Genomic DNA, 6,572 nt, shown 5'->3' with positions numbered 1-6,572 from the left:
CTGGGGCCGGACCCGGTCGCTCCGCCCATTGGGACGGGGGTGGCCGGGCCCGGCCGTCGGCGCAGTGATGATGGGACACTGCTGTTTATGGCCCCACGGCCACTGAAACGACAATGATACTATATAGGTTGAAGGAACAGAGCTTCTCCAATCGTACCTACGCAGCCCGTGGCACCATGGACTGTGTTGTAGGCGTACTTGGAAGGCGGCTTGTTAAGAATTAGCCAAACCCTTATCAGCTTTCGAGTGATAACAGAAGATGTATTTGGATAAGGGCATCCTCTTTGGTCCCATAAACCAGCACCGGACGGATTCTCACTGAAACGAAACGAAAGAAGACAGCATTGTCTTTAACTCGTTCGAACGTCGCAATTCCTCACTCAGGCAGCTTAAAACTCGGTATCCCGCACCCGCCAGCCCAGTGCGGGTTTTATAAATGACGGATACAGGGAGCAAGGCGAGATGCCGACATTAGGGAGCTTCACTTCGAGGCACTCTGTGTTGACGTTCCCCTCTCCCTCGTGCTGCTCAGTTCCACAACCCGGAACGACTCCTAGAGCTCTGACACCCCTGGGTAGCCCCGCTGCAGGGGCCGAACAGCTGTCTGAGAAAGGGCACCTGCCCATATCCAGCCGGGAGCTGGGGTTCGTTTCACCTGGTTCACGCACACGCGCCGCGCCGGCCCTGCATCTCCCTTATACCAGATACAGCAGAAAGCAGCAGAGTCAGCAGCGGTGTTCGTCCCTGTACGTGTGTGCGCTGATCACATCCTAATACATAATGCCTGCATCCCTACAACGACACAGTGTATTTGTAAAAGAAATTCAGCGGGGTATTCTGCTTCACTTACATATTTATATATCATACAGACATCAATCACCATAGGGTTGAGGATGGCACTCGGAGCGAACTGGGGTGTTCCCCCAGCTGCCCTGCCCCGGCCGTCGGGGCACTTTTCTGAGGTTCCCTATGCCAGGAACTGCTTTGCGGCTGAGATTTATAGCACGTCCAGACCCCCCGGCTCTGGGCCGAGTGCCCGAGGAAGGCTTGCTGCCGACTGATACCCAGGGAACGTTCGGAATTAAGCGGCATCCGAACCTTATCTGAAGCACAGTCGTGCTCGAGGGAAGCGTACGTCTCTCCGCACAGGACAGAACACGCAGCGGAATGAAGAAAGCAAACCGGCTTCCGAGCAAAGCAATCAGCTAAATACAACGGCGCGGTGCCCTGACGGGTCGGTGCGCTCGCAGCCTCCCCCGAGCCGCCCCCAGCCCAGCCCGGAGCCGGAGGACACAGCAGCCCCGAGGAGCTCCCCGCAGCCCGGGTGCCACCTCGTCCCGAGTCCATCTCGTTACAGTGCCCGCCACTCCTTTTCGTTGTGCTTTAAATAAATGGTTTCTCGAGTCCAGGGAACAAACCCTGAACGATCTCTCATTGAATATACTTCACGGCAATTTTAGGGCTGTCGCTTTCAGCAGAAAACGTGAGGGTGATAAACTGAGCTGCCGGCTTTGGGCCGGCTTTGTGCGGAGCGCTCGTTCAGTTCAGCGAGCGTGGAGCAAAGAACGTCAGGTGCGTTCTGAACACAACCGAGCCCAGCTTCGTGCAAGAGGGCTGCCAGCTCGGGGACCTTCCAGCGCTCCAGAGATGTTTTTTTTCTCCCGTTCTGCTTTCAGTGTCGAGGTGCTTTCGAACCCAATTCGCCGCATCCCGAGCAGCAAGGCCCCGCATCGCTTCCCCGAGCGCTCCTGGCGCTCCCGACCCCCTCCGGGCCCCGAGGTGAGCCGTGAACTGCCTCCCTCCCCCCACCCCCCCGCCCTCCCCCCGACTCCCGATGACCTTTTAAACCCGCCCAAGCGCTGCGCGGGGATCCTCCGCACAGAGCCACGCTTCTATTTCGGGGCCCTCACGGAGCGCGCCGTTATCAGAGCCGACCACAAATGCCACATGAAAAGCAGCAAACATCCGGAGGGTTTCCTGCGAAACGAGCCTTTCTCAAGGCAGAGGCTTTTTTTTTTTTTTTTTTTTTAACGCGTACTTAAAGGCAACTCTCTTCGCCTCCTTTAGGCAGTCCCAAACGGCTTACAGTGAGCTCTGCACAAAGAAATAGCCCCAAATAAAAGACCTTTCAGGACTTCGCGTTGAGAAAATGCGCGGTGCTTGGAGATGGTGTACTGCTAAAGGCATAAAATAAAATTTGAATTAAAAAATGTGTATTAACAATGCATAACGGATAATATATATATATATCTTTCTAAACTCTTAGCATCTCGAAATAACTGCTTCCCATCCAAATCGCAGCTCCCAACATCCAAAAGGTGCCCGGTGCCCCTTCACCACCGCACACCGCACCCCGCCGAGCTGCCCCGAGCCCTCCGCCCCCACCGCACGCAGCGCGGAGCCGCCCCAGGCTCACAGCGGCGTCGGGCGGACACCGCGACGTTCCCGACTCCGCATCTGCAGCGGGAACAGAGCGGCGTGCGGGATCCCGGGCTCAGGTAAAGAGCTCTTCACCTTGCCCGGCACCGCCCGGGGCCCGAGAGGTGCCACTGCCCGCTGGAGACTGCGGGTTCGGCCGCTTCCGAACGGCCCGGAGCGGGGAAGGGAGAGCAGCGCATCGCGGAGGAGCTCGGAGCTCCCGGGAAAGGGTTAAACCCCGGCCCGGGGCTGCCGGCGCTGCTCGGGGCGGCCGTGCCGCCTTCCTGAGCCGGGGAGAGGGCATCCATCAGAGGCGTGGGAAGGGCGGGAGGGACGAGGGAAGATTGGAGAGAGTGGCTGGGGTGTGGGCTCCGAGTGAGTAACGCGTGGGGTTACAGAAACCCCAATGGGAACCTGGATATGGCTCTTTCTTCGTATTAGGGACAACGTAATAGAGATCGGAGCCGCTCATTTTACCTGAAGATAAATTCACCATCACAAAGATCGCTAAGATCGCTAAGATCGCAAAGCAGCTGTGTCTTTCTGGGTGAAATTAAAATACGTTCGGATTGCGCCAGGAGCTGTCATTGCGGCTTCCGTTCGAGGTTGAGCTGCACAGGACCGAGCACAGAGCGGTGCCTGGGGCAGGGCAGAGCTCCCCACGCCTTCATTTCCAAGAACACAAATCAATGGCAGTTTTTATACTTCAGTACATGCAAGTAATTAAAAAAAAAAAGCAGCTTGATACAATGCTGGAGCTGCTCCAAAAGATCAGGCATCTGAACTGAACTAAACAATTCGAGGCAGCCCATTTGTATTTCGCTGGTTTTATGCCAGAGGAGCCACAACAAATTTGTACTGGTGCAAGATATGTTGGGGCAAGCTAAATAGATGCTAAAGTCATGGCTTTGCAAAGGACATTCATGTAACCATACAACCAAAGCCCATCCCAACGACGCTGGGGTGAAATGAATTTCCTCTTTGCCACCGCTCAGCTCCCAGACTAAGCTTAAGAATTGAATAAAATATGCTCTGGGAGGTGGACAGTGCTATTCTGTGTTATGTCGGTGTGTGTTGGCTTTACAGTATATATGTATATATTGCTTTCCTCACTAGGCAGCAAAGTCTCACAGCATTTTGCAGGTGTAAAGATCATCGTATTTAACCCTCCCAAAACTGCTACGTTAAACAGATGTGGAAGTTGCTGTGACTGAAGCTGGGCAGTTCACGTCCCCTCATGCCAATTACTTCTCATCACAGAAGGGACAAGCTGGGGTTTTGGCTTATGTAAGTAGCCCTACTGCCGGCAGCTCAGCAGAAGTACATTAGTGCTGCTGACAAAATTATGAAACGACAGTGACAGTTCCTATTTCAACTGCTTGCTGCCTGCAGTTCTGATCAGTCAGCAGTGATGGATGAGATCAGAAAGAATTAAAAACATATTTAATCCTTCAATGACACTAAAGCCGAATAAAACCCTTTGTTTTCTAACAAGGTTGGCAGTGATATATTTATTTAAAACAAAACAAAACACAAGCAAACACAGAATCTCTCACTTTTCTTTCCTTTGGTACTATTAAGAATATCTCTTCAAACATGACCAAAAAGGGGCATTCTTTATACCCAAGACATCCAACTATAAAATTTGATGCTATTTTTGCAAAACAAAAGATTAAATTATTTAAGGTTGTAATCTTAAAATTTGCCAACTGAAAATGGTCCCGATTTTCTCTTTTTCTCTTTTCAATTATCTTCAGTAATTAAGTGCACTGCAGCTCCTGATGTCTGACATTTACATTCATAATTAAACTATGGAAAGAAATTAAATCAGCCAGACGGAAGGCTTGGGTTATTGGTAGCTGCAAGTGTTGAGATTTAGAATGTTTATCTTTCCTGATTATTATTAATAAATAAACTAACTTTTAGGTCATTGATTAATATTCCACTCAAAATCTCACTGAAGCATCACTGAAAGCTGCAGACCACAGGAAAAAGCTGCCCTCCTTCCAGATCCAAACCAGTCAATGCAATCGTCTTTTTAATGATTACTACTCAGCAAATGTGTTGTGGTTTCAGTGCTCCCAGTTCATCTACTTGCTTTACTGGGCACAATTATGTTTCTCTGCCTATAATGCATTAGTGTCCAGTGTTCTGAACATCTGTGACTTATACTGACCCACAAGAGAGCACAGAACTCAATCCCTCATCGGATCACAGCTGTCATGGCTAGCAACTGCATTGGAAAAAAATGCTTACCTAAGTTGAGTAATTCAGGTGGGTTTTTGATCCAGTCATTATTACTTGGCCTTCAGATATGTTTAGAATTATCTAATCATACTTCAGCATTCACAACTCTTTTATTTGCGTGGTCTACTTCTGTTGGAATAAAATCTAGGGACCGAATGTCCCCTTTCCTCCTCTTTTGTCCTCTTCACGTGGCTGTTTTATCTCCACAACACCCTTTGAAGGCTATTTACTGAAAGGATGAGAGACCGGTTATCACGGAGAACCGAAAACTTTAAAAAGCAAGCAGGAATTTCAATAAACCCACTCTGGAGCTAGATCAAGAACTAGAGATTCTCACTTCTACTGCAAACAACCCGCAAGATCTAAGACAATTTCTCCCCAGCTCTCACCAGCTTCCCAGTTCCATTAAGACAGGACGCCTGTTTAAGCAGGTTGTGGATGTAAATGCTGAGAGAATATTCAATTTACAAACTTTGCTTCAGTGACAAATTTAGCAACAAACAACCTTTTGTAGTGTTACGAGTCAGATCAAATCTTGAGAAGATGGTTTGTACAGTACCTCACTGCACCACACCATTGTGACATTCTGCAACAATCAAAGCCAGCAGAGATTTGAATTAATGAAGCAAGGAGGATGACTATGGAGCTTTGATTTCCAACATTAAACGTGTATACATGCACACTTAACAAAAGCAAAGTGTTTTTTTGTCTTTCAGTTCAGATTAGCAGCCTACAAAACATAAAGACAATAAGTCCCTCAGCACAGAATACACTAAAAAATGCCCAGGAGATTCTAATCAACTACACTGGCGATTTACAAAGGCTAGAGTTAGGACTGAAGCAATACAAAATTATCTGAAATATTTGCAATGGCTACATTTTTACATGGATCTGTTGCCTGTGGTCAGTCTCCCAGTTAGCGAAGCATTGCAAGGCTCACTAGTGCAAAATGTCCACGTAGTAAAATAAAGACAAACTTCTGGCACTTGCCAGTGACACTTCATATGTGAGTGCTCAAGTGCTGTGACAGTGCATGTAAAAATGTGATCCAAACCAGGACGATCCCAAACAGCCCGGTGGTTCAGTTGACAAGCACTCAACCACGCACCAGAGGGAGCCCATTTTCCCCAAAAGCCGACGCTTGTAGTACGACCAGCCTGCTGCCGGGGGAGCTTCCATACAACTCACCCAAAACCCTCGTGCCAACTGAGGCAGCCAAACAGATGTACCATGAAGAGAAAAGAATAGAAATGTGAAGAGCCATATAGCTGCTTGACTAATAGTTCTTGCAGCACAAAAGGCACTTTAGTGAATAAGCTGCTATGTCTTTCTTTCAAGTGGAATATTTCTCAGGGAAACCATTCTCGTATCTTCGGCACCTGAAGACATTTTACATTGTCCCTTCTGCGTACTGTTTGTTGTACTGTATTTGCAATATATTTCCACCAAATATGCCATGATACTGAAAAGAAAGTATTACAGAATTTTCAGTAATTTTTTAAAATAGAAAAATAAAAGTATTTCAGAACAAAAGACACCTCTTACTTCATATTCCCTCAAAGGAGAAGAAGCAATCTTCTACTGTATTAGCAGTTCTTATGCATTCTTTAAAGTCAGAACTATGTGGTTACCTGCAGCTGCTCGTCTCCTGGTATTCGCCCTTCCTCCTGCCACTCCTCCTCCTTCAATATCTTAGGATATTGTAAAGTTACTACCTTTGCTTTGTCTTCTCTGGTCTCCACTTTTGTTTCTTTTTCAGCATTTTTCTTTCTAGCCAGAAGAAGTCAGTAGATGCCAAAGCATAGACCTGAAATACTGATAAGTAAAAGCTAAAGAGCACTGATTATCTTCTTTCTGTTAAAAACAAAACAAAACAAAACAAAACAAAACAAAACAAAACAAAACAA

Source organism: Lagopus leucura, unplaced genomic scaffold (assembly GCF_019238085.1).
Source record: "Lagopus leucura isolate 7727_CA_CO unplaced genomic scaffold, USGS_WTPT01 Super-Scaffold_100002, whole genome shotgun sequence".
Taxonomy (NCBI): Eukaryota; Metazoa; Chordata; class Aves; order Galliformes; family Phasianidae; genus Lagopus; species Lagopus leucura.
The sequence above is the reverse complement of the archived record's forward strand: the minus strand, read 5'-3'. Positions refer to the sequence as shown.